At 37.7% G+C, this 20,309-nt stretch overlaps 2 pseudogenes; both read right to left on the minus strand.

Annotated features, from left to right (window-relative positions):
- Positions 1 to 10,921: 10,921 nt before the first annotated feature.
- Positions 10,922 to 13,413, minus strand: LOC149265622 (cytochrome P450 94B1 pseudogene; annotated as a pseudogene).
- A 4,390-nt stretch (positions 13,414 to 17,803) lies between these two features.
- Positions 17,804 to 20,092, minus strand: LOC149265623 (cytochrome P450 94B1 pseudogene; annotated as a pseudogene).
- Between the last annotated feature and the right edge of the window lie 217 nt (positions 20,093 to 20,309).

Below are 20,309 nucleotides of genomic sequence, written 5' to 3' on the forward strand. Positions count from 1 at the left end.
AATGGATTTCAGCGCCGGATTCCCAGATGAAATAAACCTAACAAGTAAAGACTATGTGTGGAACCAGAAGCTTGATTATGAAAGTGTCCTCTTCAGATGTCGATCGTGCTTTGAGACGGGGCATCTAGCCAAAAATTGCCCAAAAGCCTCTGAGAAAAATTTTGCTAGAAAAAACCACCACAGATCTACATGGTGGGAAGGAGCACAAAAAGAACACTACACTGTCATCAAAGAAGAATATTCTAGAGAAAACTCTGAGTGACAAGAAATCAAGGAAGAAGGAAACAACTCTCAAAGCAAGCAAGGAGAAAGCCCGCCCCAACAAATCAACAGTTATGAGGATTTGAATAACGCAGAAAATAAATCTTCATTTAACAGCAAAGCAGATCTCCTAAACCAAACTTCTCCGACTATAGATCGCGAAGCTAAGACACCAATGTCCCAAGAACCAGAAGAGATGAAGGAGATGCAAGACAAAGGAAGTTGGAAGACCGTAGAGAAAAGAAAGAAAGCTACAACACCAATTTCGCCAAGAAAGACGAGGATCCAGACAAGTAAAAATTAAGAAAATTGTAGGTCCGATAGACCAATTTGGTCTCAGTGGACGTTAACCATCATCATCATCATCATCATCATCACATAATCCCTTTGGGTTTCAATATTAATCCCTTGGGTTTATAAAATCAATCCCTTGGGTTTATTATTCCCTTGGGTTTATAATATCAATCATGGTTAATCATGGTCAATCATAGCCAACCATGGTGATCATGGTCAAATGTCACATTGTGACAAAAATTGTCTATGTATGAAAATCATTGACAATCATGGTCAGCCATCGTTGGACGTCGCATTGTGACAAATATTGTCTCGATATGAAAATCAACAATGGTCAACCATGGTCCAACGCCACATTGTGACAAAGATTGTCTCGATATGTAAATCAACCATGGTGCAATGTCGGATTGTGATAAGGATTATATCAATATGGAAATCAACCATGTTCAAGCATGTTTATTTTAGCGTTTATAATATTTATCTTAGGGTTTATATATGTTGGGTTTATAATATTTGTCCCTTGGGTTTAAAATTATTCCTTTGGGTTCATAATCTCTTTGGGTTTTAGTATTAATTCATTGTATCCAATGTCACATTATGACAAGGATTGTCTCAATATGAAACTCAACCATGGTCATGTAGATTTTCCTGTAGATTCGCAGCTCGTGTAATGTACTAAAACACAGGACAAGAATATACTCTACTCTTTAAACAACAGAAACCAATAGATCGATGAAAACAATAATTGACAAGAGGAAGATAATCAAAGAGACACAACACAATTGTTTCTCTAGGGAAAGACACTTCTCAAAACCCCAACTATCTTTTGCATTAATCAAAAATATGAGTGATAATACAAAGCTTGTTCTCACAAGAATAATTCCACACAAGTATGATCCACTCTCCACCTCACAAGCTCGCACTGACCAACACTTAGCCAATTTATGCTGCCTACTGAGGCCTAATTTCCTTGTGCAATTCCTATGAGGATCAGCCCATATTTAACTGGGAAATCCTTCCTCCATAACTGCACAATCCAAATATTTTTCCTCTTCTAATTGCATGCATGATTTGTACAACTCATATCATTCTACCACTGATAGTATAATGTCCCTGCACTCCAATCTCAACTGGGTCTTTATCTGCATCAACATGCATGAGTTTCTCATGAGGGAATATTCAATTAGCTGGAGCAGCATTGAGGATGCACCAGTGCACCAACTCACTACTAATCCTCTACTAGTTCCACAAATAGTTAGAACTAGTTTAATTGTCTATAACTCAGTCAAATTGAGTTATCTAATTAGAACTCAAATAAACTCATCCTAGACCCCTAAAATTTAGGGAGAACACATACATGACTTCAAAAAAACTTCCAACTTGAAATTCCTAATATAATGAAGTTAATTAAGCTTAATTAACTATTTACAAGTTGCTATGAGAATAGAATTCGATTTTAATTCACAATTTAATTCAAGGACAAATTAGACTAGATTTTCTTGTTGCGATTTCTCAACACTCCCTCTCAACAAGAAAGGGATTATCAACTACCCTGATCTTGTCTCTGTGAAACTCGAATTTACATCTTGAAAATGTCTTTGTGAAAATGTTAGCATCTTTCTCCTCCGTGGGAACCTACTCCAACAACATAGTCTGCCTTAATACACAATCTCTGAGATGATGATATCGGATATCAATATGCTTGGACCGATCATGAAAAACTGGATTTCAGAAAGTTTAATACAACTCTCATTATCACAGCAAACCACAGTTGGATCCATCTACTAACCAAACAAACCAACCATAATCTTTCTCATCCAGATGGCCTCACATGCTACTTGACTTGCAGCCATGTACTCTGCCTCTACCGAACTGAGTGCAACCGATCTCTGTTTCTTACTGTACCAAGAAATTATTGCTGACCCAATACTAAAGATTCCTCCAAATGTGCTCTTCATGTCGGATGAACTCCATGCCCAATCTACATCAATGAAGCCTTGAAGCTTCACTCCTGTTGTCTGTCTGCACTACAATCCATACTGAATAGTGCCTTTGAGGTATCTCAACACATGCTTTTCTGCCTTCTAATACATCTTGGTAGGCCTAACCATCCCTTGACTAAGTTGGTTAACTTCATAGCACATATTGGGTCGTGTGTTCACCAAATAGATGACTGAACCCACAAGTTGCTTGTAAACAGTAGCTTCCTCTTCTTCCCCTGAAGTAGCATCCTCCTTACTCTAGTTACCTGCTAGAGGAGTCTCCATGGGTTTGTTTCTCTCCATGTGGAACCTCCTAAGCATCTCGTTGGCATACTTTCCCAGAGACACAAACAATTCCTCATTACCCTACCATACTTCCATGCCCAAAAAGTAATGCATGAGCCCCATGTCCTTCACTTGATTAGTTGATCATCACTTGTCAAAATCAAACCGTCAACATACAACAAAATGATCAAATATTTACCTTCCACCACTATGTGGTATAGGTTCGCATCCACTTCACTCTTGGTGAAGCCCAACTTGGTGAAATAGCTATTGATCATGGTGTACCAAGCATGGGGTGCTTGCTTCAACCCATACAATTCCCTCTTGAGCAAGAACACATGCGGCTCATGGTCAAAGGTCTCAAAACCTTTAGGCTTCTCTATGTACACTTCTTACTCAATCGTTCCATTAAGGAAGGTTGTCTTTACATCCATCTGATGTATCTTCCAACCCATCTACACTGATAATGCCAATATTGATATGATCGATGAGTACCTTGCAACAGGAGCAAAGGTATCATCATAGTCAATCCTCTCTACATGTCAAAAGCCATGGGCCACAAACTTGACCTTATGCTTCTCCACACTACCATCTCCAACTTTCTTTACCTTGTAAATCCATCGGTATCTCACCACTGATTTGTCCTCCAATCTCGGGACTACATCCCAAACACTATTACGAACTATGGAGTCATACTCCTCCGCCATGGCATCAACCCAAACTGATTGTTGCACTTCTTCCTCAAACAAAGATGGATTTGTCTCAACACATTCGCTCATAAGAGTAATGTATCCAGTGTACCTCTCAGGTTACCTCCTCTGCCTGCGTTGAGATGTGGGTGCTCCCACATTCTCCCATGCATCATGTAATAACCTGTCAGCCTCTCTAGTGCATTTTCTCCCATCTTTGGAAGACTCTGCCTATGTGGATGTCTCCACTCTCGGATCCTCTACATGTGGCTACTCCACATCAATCTGAGGCTCCTCAACCACATGTAGCTCAAGCTTCCTCTCGAGGGAAACTTTCATGGCCTTCTCGTCATTGAATCTGACATCCCTGTGAACCACTGTCATCCTGTTGGTCGGCAAGTACACCCGATAGCTATGAGGTGTATCAGTGTACCCCACAAATGTCCCCAACTCTATTGTTGGCTCAAGATTCTTCTGTGCATATTCGGTCACATGGCAATATACCGATGACCCAAAAATATTGAAGTGACCAACATCTGGTCTCTTATCGGAATAAGCCTCCTCTAGTGTCTTCATCCCAAGAATCTGATGCGGGCTACGAACCACACATAAACCATTGTGTTACATGCCTCAGCCCACAAGTGTAGTGGTAGGCCTTGATCATGTAACATCACTCATGTTTCCCCTACAATGATTTTGTTCTTCCTCTCAGCCACCCCATTTTTCTATGGGTTATGGGGCGTTGTCAACTCTCGTTAATCCCTTCTACTGCACATAACTTCTTAAAATCATTTGAGACATACTCACCACCATTATCACTCCTCAGAGCTTTAACCTTCTTGCCAGACTCTTTCTCAACCAATGCTTTAAATTCACAAAACTTTGTGAAAGTTTGATCCTTCTTCTACATGAAAAATATCCAACATTTATGAGAAAAGTCGTCAACAAATATAACATAATACCTGTGTTTTGTTGTGGATGCTATCGAAAATGGTCCACACACATCTGAATGGACTCGCTCTAGAATCACCTCTGCTCGACTATCTCTATCGTGAAAGGAAGCCTTGGTGTATTTTCCCAAAGTACACCCCTTGCATGTATCAACTTTCTCTAGTGTACCTTTGGGAAGACCAGTAGAGATCTGTTGCATGATTTTCAAAGCCCCATGATGCAAGTGGCCTAATTGCCTGTGCCACAAATCGTCAACGTCTCGGATCTACACCTTCTCTGCTTTCGTGCTTAAAGCAGCACAATCCTCTACCTCAAGCTTATAGAGTTTCTTAACTCAAATCCCTATATTCTTTACTTGACCCATGGCTATGTGTCGAAGGAATGCCTTTCCTTTCAAGAAGATCACATCATAGCCTCTATCCTCAAGCATGGTGACCGATACTAAGTTCTTCTTCAACCTGGGCAAATACATAACATCCCTCAAGGTGAGAGGAACACCCTACTCCATCTAAAAGGTAACCATGCCAAATCCATTAGCATTATACTTCCTATCGTCACCCATCTCGATATGCATATGGAGATCTTTCTCCTCCAGGTCATTGAGCAATTCCTTGTCACCAGTCATGTGGAATGAAGCTCCACTGTCAAGATACCATACACTACCCATCATTGATGACACCATGCATGCAATGAGAGTAAAGTCCAATTTGAATTGAGAGGCCAAAGCCTCACCTGTCGGTCCTCCTGAGGACTTCTTCTTGGACTTCTTGAGCAGACAATTTGTAGCAAAATGGCCCAACTCATGACAATGAAAGCACTTAACTTTCATCATTTCTTTCTTCTTACCTCCATGGTAAGAATCCAATTTGGAATGGGACGCCTTCCCTTACTCGCTAAGGCACAATTTTCCTCATCATTAGTCTTTGATGAGGAACCATCTTTGGTGTTCCTTCTGATTTCCTCCTACATCAAATCCAACCATAGTCGTTCCCAATTTGGCAGCTTCTCCCTCCCATTGACAGAGTCTTGATAGCTATTCCAACTCTTGGGAAGGCCTAGGAGAGCTAGGCTCACCATATCATCCTCGACAACGATTATTCCAACACTTCCAAGCTCACCATGACAGTGAATGAACTTGGTCAAGTATTTTGGAATGGTCTCGCCCTTCTCCATCTTGACTTTTCGAAGTTTGTCTTTCAGTGTTAACTTCCTATGGTCGCTATTGTTCTAGAATAGGTTCTTCAATTCTTTCCACATACTATATGGAGTTTCCTTCCCATGGAGACTCGATATAATGTGGTCTCAAAATCCCTCAAGGATTATCTGTCTTTCCTTCGCCACACACTTCTTCCATTCTGCGAGTTTCTTTACATCCGATGTTTCTGGCTTAGGAATGCCTTGATCAATAAATTCCTTCAAGCCATTATCCTCCAACACAACCTCCACTGTATCCTTCCAGGCTATATAATTTGAGCTTATTTCCAGGGCATACTCAAGCCTCAAACTGTAGAATGCCATCTGTTGATCCTAAAGTATGTATTGCAAATTCACATTTCACCTGTAACCCAAAAATCGAAACTTCGAAATCTCCTCTAGTATACTATCTTTAGCTCTGATACCATGTATATTTTCCTGTAGATTCATAGCTCATGTCATGTACTAAAACACGGGACAAGAATCTAATCTACTCTTTAAACAACAGAAACCAATAGATCAATGAAAAGAATAATTGACAAGAGGAAGATAATCAAAGAAACATAACACAATTGTTTCTCTGGGGAAAGCCATTTCTCAAAACCCCAAATCTATTGAATTAATAAGAAATTTGAGTGATAATACAAAGATTGTTCTCACAAGAACAATTCTACACAAGTATGATCCACTCTCTACCTCACAAGCCCGCACTGACCAACACTTAGCCAATTTCTAATGCCTATTGAACCCTTATTTCCTTGCGCAATTCCTATGAGGATCAACCCATATTTAAATGTGAAATCCTTCCTCCATAACTGCGCAATCTAAATCTAGGTCCTCTTCTGATTGCATGCATGATCTATACAACTCAGATCATTCTACAACTGATAGTACATTGTCCATGCACTCTAGTTTCAACTCGATATTTCTTTGAATCGACATGCAAGAGTTTCTCATGAGGGAATCTTTAGTTAGCTGGAGTAGCATTGAGGATGCACCAGTGCACCAACTCACTACTAATCCTCTACTAGTTTCACAAATAGTTAGAACTAGTCTAAATGTCTATAACTCAGTCAAACTGAGTTATCTAATTACAACTTAAATAAACTCATCCTGGACCCCTAAAATTTAGAGAGAACATATACATGACTACAAAAAGACTTCCAACTCAAAATTCCTAAGATAATTAAGTTAATTAAACTTAGTTAATTATTTATAAGTTTCTATGAGAATAGAATTCGATTTTAATTCATAGTTAGATTAAAGGAAAAATTAAACTAGAATTTCTTGTTGAAATTTCTCAATAGGTCAACCATGTTCCAATGTCTTATTCGGACAAAGATTGTCTCAATATGAATCAACCATGTTGAACCATGGTCACATTGTGACAAAGCTTGTCTCTTTTTCCAATATTACCTTGTGACAACCATGGTCATCCATGGTGAAACATGGTCCAACATCGCACTGCGACAAGAATTTACTTAATATGAAAATCTACCATGGTCAAACATGGTCCAATGTCGCATTGTAACAAGCATTGACTCAATATGAGAATTTGACATGGTCAATCATGGTAAGCCATTGTCCAACGTCGGATTGTGACAAAGGTTGTCTCAATATGAAAATCAATCATGGCCAACCATAGTCCAATGCGGTATTGTGACAAAGATTGTGTCAATATAAAAACCAACCTTGGTCAACCATGGTCAAACATGCTTATTTTAGGGTTTATAATATTTATCTAAGGGTTTATATACCTTGGTTTTATAATATTTATCCCTTGGGTTTAATATTATTCTATTGGGTTTGTAATCCCTTGGGTTTTTAGTATTAATCCCTTGGGTTTATAATATTTGTCCCTTGGGTTTAATATTATTCTCTTGTGTTCATAATCCCTTGGGGTTTTAATATTAATCCCTTGGGTCTATTATTCCCTTGAGTTTATTATTACCTTTGATTTATAATATTAATCATGGTCAACCATAGCCAGCCATGGTCAACCATACCAACCATGGTCAACCATGGTCGAATGCCACATTGTGACAAAGATTGTCTCAATATGGAAATCAACCATGGTCAACCATACTCTAACATCGCGTTGTGACAAAGATTGTCTCGATATGAAAATCAACCATGGTCAACCATGGTCTAACGTCGCATTGTGACAAAGATTGTCTCGATATGTAAATCAACCATGGTCAACCATGGTCTAACGTCGCATTGTGATAAGAATTGTCTCAATATGAAAATCAACCATGGTCAACCATGTGTTTATAATATTTATCTTAGGGTTTATATGCCTTGGGTTTTTAATATTTGTCCCTTGGGTTTAATATTATTCCCTTTGGTTCATAATCCCTTTGGGTTTTAGTATTAATCCCTTGGGTTTATAATATCGATCCCTTGGGTTTATTATTCACTTGGGTTTATAATATTAATCATGGTTAATCATGGTCAATCATAGTCAGCTACGGTGAACCATGGTCAAATGTCGCATTGTGACAAAAATTGTCTCGATATGAAAATCATGGAAAATCACGGTCAATCAATGTCAGATATCGCATTGTGACAAATATTGTCTCAATATGAAAGTCAACCATGGTCTCACGTCACATTGTGAGAAAGATTGTCTCGATATGTAAATCAACCATGGTCCAATGTCGCATTGTGATAAGGATTGTATCAATATGGAAATCGACCATGTTCAAGCATATTTATTTTAGTGTTTATACTATTCATCTTAGAGTTTATATACCTTGGGTTTATAATATTTGTCTCTTAGGTTTAATATTATTCCCTTGGCTTCATAATCCCTTGGGGTTTTAGTATTAATCCCTTCGGTTTATAATATCAATCCCTTGGGTTTATTATTCCCTTTGGTTTATAATATTAATCATGGTCAACCATGGTTGAATGTCACATTGTGACAAATATTGTCTCAATATGGAAATAAACCATGGTCAACCATAGTCCAACATCACGTTGTTAAAAAGATTGTCTCGATATGAAAATCAATCATGGCCAATCATGGTCAACCGTGGTCCAACGTCACACTGTGAGATGGATTGTCTCAATATGGAAATTAACCATGCCCAACCATGTTTATTTTATTGTTTATAATATTGATCTTAGGGTTTATATACCTTGGGTTTATTGATCTAAGGGTTCATATTCCTAGGGTTTAATTTTATTCCCTTAGGCTTATAGTCCTTTGGTATTTTAGTATTGATCCCTGGGATTTATTATTCCCTTCGGTTTATAATATCAACCATTGCCAACTATGGTAAACCTTGGTCAACCATTGTCTACCATGTTTCAATATTAATCCCTAATATTTATTGATCTAAGGGTTCATATTCCTAGGGTTTAATTTAATTCCCTTACATTTATAGTCCTTTAGGTTTTTAGTGTTGACCCCAAGGGTTTATTATTTCTTTCGGTTTATAATATCAACCATGGTCAACTATGGTCAACTATGGTTGATACATTCCTTGGGTTTATAATATTAATCCATAGGGTTGAATATTATTCCCTTGGGTTGATAATTCCTTGGGTTTTTAGTATTAATACTTTAGGTTTATTATCTCTTGGGTTAATATTATTGCCTTTGGTTCATAATCCCAGTGGATTAATACTATAAACACAAGGGAATATAAACCCTAAGGTTTTTAGTAATAATCCATTGGGTTAATATTATTTCCTTGAGGTTTTAATATTAACCCCTTGGGTTTATTCTTATCTTGGGTTTATAATATCAATCCCTAAAGTTTATTAATCTAAGGGTTCATATTCCTAGGATTCATATGTATATTACACAATTTCAAATTAAATAATTATAACTAACATTTAATATTAATAATCATTATAAAAAATATTAATTATTAATTATTATTAATAATTATTTTTTATTATAAATTATAAATTATAATGATAATAATAATATTTTTATTGTGATAGAAATGGTAGATACAAATGGTATATTTATCAATGGTATATACAAATGAAGCCTCCGGCTTATATCAATCACATTAATACTTTTAATGTAGTTATTTTACTATGATATAATGAATAAAATTCTTGTTCATTCTCTGTGAAATCCATCCCATGTCCCGACGTTAGATAGGAGATACTTCAATGATTGGCATGCGTTTAAATGTGGATTTAGACTATTATTACTCTAAACTATAAATTTGATTTGGGATGATGAGAATAATAAGGCTGCATAGCTAGTGTTTCTTGTCGATTAGTTTAAATTTAGCTTAGTTTAAATATAGCTAAATTATATATACATAGAGAGAGAAAGTAGAGAGAGAGAGTTTAGCACACTAAGGCTACATAACTATCATGTCCAAGAATAACACCCAAATAGGGTGGCGAATTGAACTAGTGAGTTAACATGTAGGAATGCCTTAAAGTATAAAGTATAATAATTAAAATATGGATTTTTTTTTGCATTTTATTTATTTTAATTGAGATTGATTAATTTCACTTATATATTTATAAAATAAAAAATGGTCTATTATTTTACTTTAATTCAATATATTAATTGATTAAATGATTTATTGTTAGTTAATTATGATTTTTATTTAATTATTTTTATTCATGTGTAAATTTAAAATGTAAAAGAACTAAAATTTTGATTAGAGTAAAATAAATTATTTTTAAGTAGTATTATTTTTTATTTGAATGAGGACATTCTTGTGCAAACTTAAATGGAGCTAAAAATTTAGGTTAGGATGGAAGTTGGTTGAAAATAATGAAGAGTTACTAAAAAAAAAACAGACAAAGAATATTGGTTAACATATATAAGAAAATCTTTTATTCAACCTGCTTATTAAAATATTTGATTTATAAACCACATTAATCTTTTTTAAATTATTTCATTTTTCTTTATATAAAATTGATATAAAATTATGTTACATGGTATTTTTCTGAAGTACTCTAAATATTTGTTGTCTAATTATTTTATTTTATTGATGTAAAATTGAAGTGAAAATTAAAATATTTTAATTAAAATTAGTATAATTTTTTTTTTTTATTATCATCTTTCAATTTGTTAATATAAATATTATTTTATTATTTTAAAATATAATTTTAATTCTCAATAATTGGTTTTCTTCCCAAAAAAAATAATTAAATTATTTTTTGAAATTCAAATTTAAATGATCTATATTTAACAATTAAATTTTATCTGGAGTAATAATCAGATAAGAAAATTTTTACCACAGCCTAACCATCCAATATAATTCATCCACAAAACTTCTCCTAGTTCCATCAGGATTTCTGTGAGGTGACAATTTTTTCGGATTACATAAGGCAAAAGGCCTCAAAAGTTTCATTTCAGAAGTACAGATCACATTTTGTTTATTAGCTATAAAAAGATATATCTACGCACATTTCCAACATTTTTCTTTTCAACCAGGAACATATTATGGCATTCCGATATCTCTATATCTGTGCAGAAGTTGTTTGAGAATTTCAAGGCAAGCAGCTGGCAACGACAGTCCGTACCATCACATGTGATGTTGGTCCACTTGTAAGAGCTCAGCTTGATTGGGATGCATATGCCAGGCAGATATTGGTTAGAAGTGTCTGTGCTTTTGTCCTTTCAATAAAAGCAGGAGAACGAGCTTCTAGATGCATATGCCAAGTTGATAGATAATTCAATTATTGAACCTTGGTTAAAACTTGATATCTGAATCAGATTCTGATGGGCATTGGAACGGCGTTATCGTCCTCCTTTGAACTACAACGGGAAAACCACCCTTCATGCGCGCAGTCAGGCAGTGAACGAGCTTTGGAGTTTTCCGACGCGAATCAACGGGCGGCCGCAATCTGAACATGGAAATCACAGTGGCCGCAACAAACTTCATCTGAATGAAAGTCATTTCTTTGCCCAGACAAATGCGAACTCCGCCTTGAAAGACTGCGAACTTGCAGGGACTCTGCGGGACGAAATGGCCGTCCTTATTCACCCACCTCTCCGGCTTGAATTGGAGACAGTCCGCGCCCCAGATGGCGTTCATTCGACCCATGGCGTAGGGGTGGTAAGTCACCCGAGTGCCTTTGCCCACAAAAGTCCCATCGGGTAGAACGTCGTCGTGCAAGGCGTGCTTGGAGTCGAAGAGAACCGGCGGATAAAGTCTCATTGATTCGCAGATTGAAGCGTGCAGGTAATTCATGCTCTGCAGCTCGTCGTAAGAAAATAGAACGCCATTAGAAGAAACGGAATCTTTATGTTGCGATGTTCTTGCGGCGATGAGATGCGCTATCTCTTTGTAAATGCTTTCCTCTACGTGGGGATGAGAGGATAGGAGCCAGAAAAACCACGTTAATGCGGACGATGTGGTGTCCCTGCCTGCCAAAATGAAGCTGATGATCATATCTCGCAGAAATTCGTCTGAACGACAGTCCTCGCGTTCGACACCCATGGCGACGGTCGGCATATCATTTCCATGCCCTTTGCAGGTACTGTTGCTGTTCGTACTGTTGAGCGCCATGAATCTAGAAAGCAGGTCGGTCTGTTCCCTCTTCGAATCGTCGGCCGTACCGCCGCCATTGCTAATCTCACTTCTCCGACGGCGGATAACTTCCATGGCGAATCCGTGCACCACTGCAACGGCTTCGGAGAGGCGCTTCACGGAGCCGATGTTGAGCAGCCTCTTCATCTTCCACACCAGCTGGACTGGTGCCGATGACCTCCCAGCACGAAGCATTGCTGCCACGTCGAGCGCTCCTGCCAGCTCCGACTCATCAAAACGCGCGTCCAGCCACGCAGGATCCACCCCGAAGGCAACTTTGCAGATTGGATCGAACGCAAATCGCTGCAGAATGTCCTGCAAATCCAAGCAGCGACCCGTATCGCTGGCGTTGTGCAGCGCCGGCAGGAGTCGATCCGTGACTTCTTCGACGACTTTGACAACGAAATTGCGGAGAGAGCGGAATTTGAACTCGTAGCTGGCGACCTTCCGCTGCAGCTTCCAAGTGTCCCATCGGCATTGAAGATCCCGTTCCCAAGAAGATCGTGGAGAATGGAAGTAAACGGGTTTCCCTTCGGATAATTGTCGGACCGCGTCTTCAAAATGTGCTCCAGGTTTTCAGGATTCGCCGTCAACACCGTCCGAATTCCCCCCAGACGCTGCAACACGATGGTCTGCGTGGGCGACTCTGCCAGCCTTTCGGTAGCCCATTCAATGTGCCTCCCGTGATTCTTCCACAACGAAAACAGCGATCCCACAAGAGTATACCGGTTGGGTCCGTACTCCAACATCGCTCCCTTGCCATTGCCACCGGTTATCAATTCGCGCAGCTTGTAGAAAAGAAGCTGCACGGAAAAACACCAACACCGACGCCATCGCGAGCAGCAGTACTAAAGTCATACTCTCCGTTGATAAGGATTTTCTCCCTTTTTTTCCCTTGATTGATTTCTTGCACAAACAGGCGATGCCAATGGACATTGTTATAGAAGAGAGGTGTGATGGGTGTTGGAATGTGAACATGTGGCGCAGACATAAAACAACCAGCTATGTTGACTGTGTGCGTGTTAATGGGTGCCAACCATGCAGACACATGATCTGATTTGTATCGTTTTCTGCTAACTTGGCCGTGGCCCGTGACGCGTAGAAACCGCAGCGGACGCGTTTCTTAATACCGACAACATTTCCATCCATATCCAGAGACTCAATATCTCGCCAACATTTTAAGTATTACCAAAAATACCACTTCACACGAAATCAAATTCGATTACCATCAAATCAAATCTAATTTATGGTAGGTAAATCAACCATGATCAATCATGATCTAATGTTGCATTGTAAGAAAGATTGTATCAGTATGGAAATCAACCATGTTCAAGTATGTTTATTTTAGTGTTTATATACCTTGGGTTTAATATTATTCCCTTGGGTTTATAATATCAATCCCTTGAGTTTATTATTTCCTTTGGTTTATAATATTAATCATGGTCAACCAACCAAACCATGGTCATCTATGGTCAAATGTCATATTGTGACAAAGATTGTCTTCATATGGAAATCAACCATGATCAACCATAGTGCAATGCCAAATTGTGACGATATGAAAATCAACCATGGTCAACCATGTTTTAATAATATTCATCTTAGGGTTTATATGCCTTGGATTTTTAATGTTTTTCCCTTAGGTTTAATATAATTCCCTTTCATTCATAATCACTTTGGGTTTTAGTATTAATCTCTTGGGTTTATAATATCGATCCCTTGGGTTTATAATATCAATCATGGTTAATCATGGTCAATCATAGCCGACCGTGGTGAACCATGGTGAAATGTTACATTGTGACAAAAATTGTCTCCATATGAAAATCATGGTCAACCATCGTCGGACGTTGCATTGTGATAAAGATTGTCTCGATATGAAAATCAAGCATGGTCAACCATGGTCGAACATCGCATTGTGACAAATATTGTCTCGATATGTAAATCAATCATGGTCAACCATGATCCAATGTCACATTTTGATAAGGATTATATCAATATTGAAATCAACCATACTCAATCATGTTTATTTTAGTGTTTATAATATTTATCTTAGGGTTTATATACGTTGGGTTTATAATATTTTTCCCTTGGGTTCATAATCCCTTGGGGTTTTAGTATTAATCCCTTGAGTTTATAATATTAATCCCTTGGGTTTATTATTCCTTATGATTTATAACATTAATCATGGTGAACAATAGCTAACTATAGTCAACCATAGCCAACCACAATCAACCATGTTCAAATGTCACATTGTGACAAAGATTGTCTCGATATGGAAATCAACCATGGTCAACCATAGACCAATGTCGTGTTGTGACGAAGATTGTCTCGATATGAAAGTCAACCATGGTCAACCATGGCCTAATGTTGCATTGCTAAAAATATTGTCTCGATATGTAAATCAACCATGGTCTAACATCATATTGTGATAAGAATTGTCTCAATACGAAAATCAACCATGGTCAACCATGTGTTTATAATATTTATCTTAGGGTTTATATGGCTTGGGTTTTTAATATTTGTCCTATGGTTTTAATATTATTCCCTTTCGTTCATAATCCCTTTGGGTTTTAATCTTAATCCCTTGGGTTTATTGTTCCCTTTGGTTTATAATATTGATCCCTTGGGTTTATTATTCAATTAGGTTTATAATATCAATCATGGTTAATCATAGTTAGCCATGGTGAACCATGACAAACCATGGTCAAATGTCGCATTATGAAAAAAAATTGTCTCCATATGAAAATCATGGACAATCATGGTCAACCAACATCGAATTTCGCATTGTGACAAGTATTGTCTCGATATGAAAGTCAATCATGGTAAACCATGGTCCAATGTCGCATTGTGAGAAATATTTTCTCAATATGTAAATCAACCATGATCCAATGTTGCATTCTGATAAGGATTGTATCAATATGGAAATCGACCATGTTCAAGCATATTTATTTTAGTGTTTATAATATTCATCTTAGGGTTTATATACCTTGGGTTTATAGTATTTGTCCCTTGGGTTCATAATCCCTTGGGGTTTTAGTATTAATCACTTAGGTTTATAATATCAATCCCTTGGGTTTATTATTCCCTTTGGTTTATAATATTAATCATGATCACCCATAGCCAACCAGTGTCAACTGTAGCCAACAATGGTCAACCATAGGCCAACGTCACATTGTGACAAAGATTGTCTCGATATAAAAATCAATCATGGTCAATCATGGTCAACCATGGTCCAACGTCACATTGTGACATGGATTATCTCAATATGGAAATTAACCATGATAAACCATGTTTATTTTAGTGTTTATAATATTTATCTTAGGGTTTATATACCTTGGGTTTATAATATCAATCCCTTAGGTTTATTGATCTAAGGGTTCATATTCCTAGGGTTTAGTTTTATTCCCTTAGGTTTATAGTCCTTTTGTTTTTTAGTATTGATCCCTAGGGTTTACTATTCCCTTTGGTTTATAATATCAACCATGGTCAATTATGGTCAACCATTGTCTACCATGTTTTAATATTAATCCCTAGGATTTATTGATCTAAGGTTCATATTCCTAGGGTTTAATCTCATTCCGTTAGGTTTATAGTTCTTTAGGTTTTTAGTATTAACCCATAGGGTTTATTATTCCTTTTGGTTTATAATATCAACCATGGTCAACTAAGGTCAACCATGGACAACCATGGTAAATCATTGTCTACCATGTTCTAATATTAATCCCATTGTTTCAAAATGAAAATCAACCATGGTCAACCATGTTTATTTTAGGGTTTATATTATTTATCTTAGGGTTTATATACCTTGGGTTTATAATATTAATCCTTAGGGTTTAACATTATTCCCTTGGGTTGATAATTCCTTGGGTTTTTAGTATTAATCCTTTAGATTAATATTATTGCCTTTGATTCATAATCCCAATGGATTATTATATAAACAAAAGGAATATAAACCCTAAAGTTTTTAGTAATAATCCCTTAGGGTTTTAGTATTAACCCCTTGAGTCTATTATTTTCATAGGTTTATACTATCAATCCCTAGAGTTTATGAATCTAAGGGTTCATATTACTAAGGTTCATATTTATATTACATAATTTCAAATGAAATAATTATAAATAACATTTAATACAATAATTATTATTATAAAAATAACAATAAATTATTATTAATAATCATTATAAAAAATAATAATTACTAATTATTAAAAAAAATCATTTTTATTAATAAAAATAATAATAAAATTATTTTTATTATAATAGTGGCTTTTTGGTAGATACAAATAGTATATTTATTAATGATAAATACAAATGTTATCTTTGGCTTATATCAACTACCTTAATACTTTTAATATAATTGTAATATCCCGAAGTTAAAAACGAAATACTTGAATGATTGGTATGCGTTTAGATGTGGATTTAGAAGATTATTACTCTAAAATATAAATTTGATTTGGGATTATGAGAATAATAAGTTCAAATGAGAAAATAAAGATTTAAAAATAAAGGTATGGGTTCGGGTTAGGAAGGGAAATCCAATTTCTTTCATTATTATATATGAATTGATCGCGGAAATGGAAAGATGCTGGGTATCCATAGGCTTAAAGGATGAATGTAAGTTATTCAATTCGTTGATGATCATTGATGGATATGATCAAAGCTAATTATTAATGTAAAGTGAAATGTAGGTGCAAGCTATCCATAGGCTTAAAGGATGAATGTAAGTTATTCAATCATGATAACTTCGTTGATGATCATTGATGGATATGATCAAAGCTAATTGTTAATGTAAAGTGAAATGTAGGTGCAGGTTATCCATAGCCTTAAAGAATGAATGCAAGTTATTCAATCATGATAACTTAGTTGATGATCAGTGATGGATATGATCAAAGCTAATTGTTAATGTAAAGTGAAATGTAGGCGCAGGTTATCCATAGGCTTAAAGGATGAATGTAAGTTATTCAATCATGATAACTTCGTTGATGATGAGTGATGAATATGATCAAAGCTAATTGTTAATGTAAAGTGAAATGTAGGTTATCCATAGGCTTAAAAGATGAGTGTAACTTATTCAACCATGATAATTTGGTTGATGATCATCGAGGGATAGGATCAAAACTAATTATTAATGTAAAATGAAAGATAAACACTATTTGAAACAATCGTGTCAAAGTCTATAAATATCATTTGCAATCACAAATCTTGTCCAAGCTTTTGAATACCAATGAGTCCATTCATAAGGAAAATACATAAATTAATAATAACATGAAATTTTTAAAATTGATTTCTGCTTATTTCAATTATAATTTTTAATATAATTTTGTGAATTTTTCTACTTATTTCAATTATAATTTTTAATATAATTTTGTGAACTTTTATATTAATATATTTATATAAAAAGTGTAATTTATATTAAGGAAATTTTTATTTTCAATAAAATAAAATAAATAATTGAGATTGCAAGCCGAGTAAATATTCTTCATCCAAGGGACAATATGAAACATTAATTATGAAATGTGGCATTGGAATTTGATGTCATTTCAGTTAATTTAATAGTTTCAACCAACAAAGAAGATAAGCTGGCATCATATTATTTCAGTGATTTCAAACCAGCTTAAAAAGCTGAATAAAGAGATTCGTGGCGAAGATGATTGAGAGAGGTGTTAGCGGGATTCGGGGTATCTGAACTCGTAGGTTACTTTTGTTATATCATATAATATTGAAAGATCCTAGTGCCTGCAGAATTTCTGTGAGGTGACAACTTTTTCGGATTACATACTGTGAACGCAAAAGGCCTCAAAAGTTTCATTTCAGGGGTGCATAATACATTTTGTTTATTAGCTATAAAAAGATATATCTACGCACATTTCCAACATTTTTCTTTTCAACCAGGAACATATTATGGCATTCCGATATCTCTATATCTGTGCATAAGTTGTTTGAGAATTTCAAGGCAGGAAGCTGCCAACGACAGTCCGTACCATCACATGTGATGTTGGCCCACTTGTAAGAGCTCAGTTTGATTGGGATGCATATGCCAGGCAGATATTGGTTAGAAGGGTCTGTGCCTTTGTCCTTTCAATAAAAGCAGGAGACAAAGCATGACAACTTAATTGATAATTCAATTAATCAAACTTGGTTAAAGCTTGATATCTGAATCAGATTCTGATGGGCGTTGGAACGGCGTTGTCGTCCTCCTTTGAACTACAACGGGAAAACCACCCTTCATGCGCGCAGTCAGGCAGTGAACGAGCTTTGGAGTTTTCCCACGCGAATCAACGGGCGGCCGCAATCTGAACATGGAAATCAAAGTGGCCGCAACAAACTTCATCTGAATGAAAGCCATTTCTTTGCCCAGACAAATGCGAACTCCGCCTTGAAAGACTGCGAACTTGAAGGGGCTCTGCGGGACGAAATGGCCGTCCTTATTCACCCACCTCTCCGGCTTGAATTGGAGACAGTCCGCGCCCCAGATGGCGTTCATTCGACCCATGGCGTAGGGGTGGTAAGTCACCCGAGTGCCTTTGCCCACAAAAGTCCCGTCGGGCAGAACGTCGTCGTGCAGGGCGTGCTTGGAGTCGAAGAGAACCGGCGGATAAAGTCTCATTGATTCGCAGATTGAAGCGTGCAGGTAATTCATGCTCTGCAGCTCGTCGTAAGAAAATAGAACGCCATTAGAAGAAACGGAATCTTTATGTTGCGATCTTCTTGCGGCGATGAGATGCGCTATCTCTTTGTAAATGCTTTCCTCTACGTGGGGATGAGAGGATAGGAGCCAGAAAAACCACGTTAATGCGGACGATGTGGTGTCCCTGCCTGCCAAAATGAAGCTGATGATCATATCTCGCAGAAATTCGTCTGAACAACAGTCCTCGCGTTCGACACCCATGGCGACGTTCGGCATATCATTTCCATGCCCTTTGCAGGTACTGTTGCTGTTCGTACTACTGAGCGCCATGAATCTAGAAAGCAGGTCGGTTTGTTCCCTCTTCGAATCGTCGGCCGTACCGCCACCATTGCTAATCTCACTTCTCCGACGGCGGATGACTTCCATGGCGAACCCGTGCACCACCGCAACGGCTTCGGAGAGGCGCTTCTCGGAGCCGATGTTGAGCAGCCTCTTCATCTTCCACACCAACTGGACTGGTGCCGATGACCTCCCAGCGCTAAGCATTGCTGCCACGTCGAGCGCTCCTGCCAGCTCCGACTCATCAAAACGCGCGTCCAGCCACGCAGGATCCACCCCGAAGGCAACTTTGCAGATTGTATCGAACGCAAATCGCTGCAGAATGTCCTGCAAATCCAAGCAGCGACCCGTATCGCTGGCATTGTGCAGCACCGGCAGGAGTCGATCCGTGACTTCTTCGACGACTTTGACAACGAAATTGCGGAGAGAGCGGGATTTGAACTCGTAGCTGGCGACCTTCCGCTGCAGCTTCCAGGTGTCGCCATCGGCATTGAAGATCCCGTTCCCAAGAAGATCGTGGAGAATGGAAGTAAACGGGTTTCCCTTGGGATAATTGTCGAACCGCGTCTTCAAAATGTGCTCCACGTTTTCAGGATTCGCCGTCAACACCGTCCGAATTCCCCCGAGACGCTGCAACACGATGGTCTGCGTGGCGACTCTGCCAGCATTTCGGCAGCCCATTCAATGTGCCTCCCGCGATTCTTCCACAACGAAAACAGCGATCCCACAAGAGTATACCGGTTGGGTCCGTACTCCAACATCGCTCCCTTGCCATTGCCACCGGTTATCAATTCGCGCAGCTTGTAGAAAAGAAGCTGCACGGAAAACACCAACACCGACGCCATCGCGAGCAGCAGTACTAAAGTCATACTCTCCGTTGATAAAAATAAGGATTTTCTCCTGTTTCTCCCTTGATTGATTTCTTGCACAAACAGGCGATGCCAATGGACATTGTTATAGAAGAGAGGTGTGATGGGTGTTGGAATGTGAACATGTGGCGCAGACATAAAACAACCAGCTATGTTGACTGTGTGCGTGTTAATGGGTGCCAACCATGCAGACACATGATCTGATTTGTATCATTTTCTGCCAACTTGGCCGTGGCCCGTGACGCGTAGAAACCGCAGCGTTACGCGTTTCTTAATACCGACAACATTTCCATCCATATCCA

This window comes from Pinus tabuliformis, chromosome 6, assembly GCF_031772625.1.
Source record: "Pinus tabuliformis cultivar Carrire ecotype Pingquan chromosome 6, CPIR1, whole genome shotgun sequence".
Lineage (NCBI taxonomy): Eukaryota > Viridiplantae > Streptophyta > Pinopsida > Pinales > Pinaceae > Pinus > Pinus tabuliformis.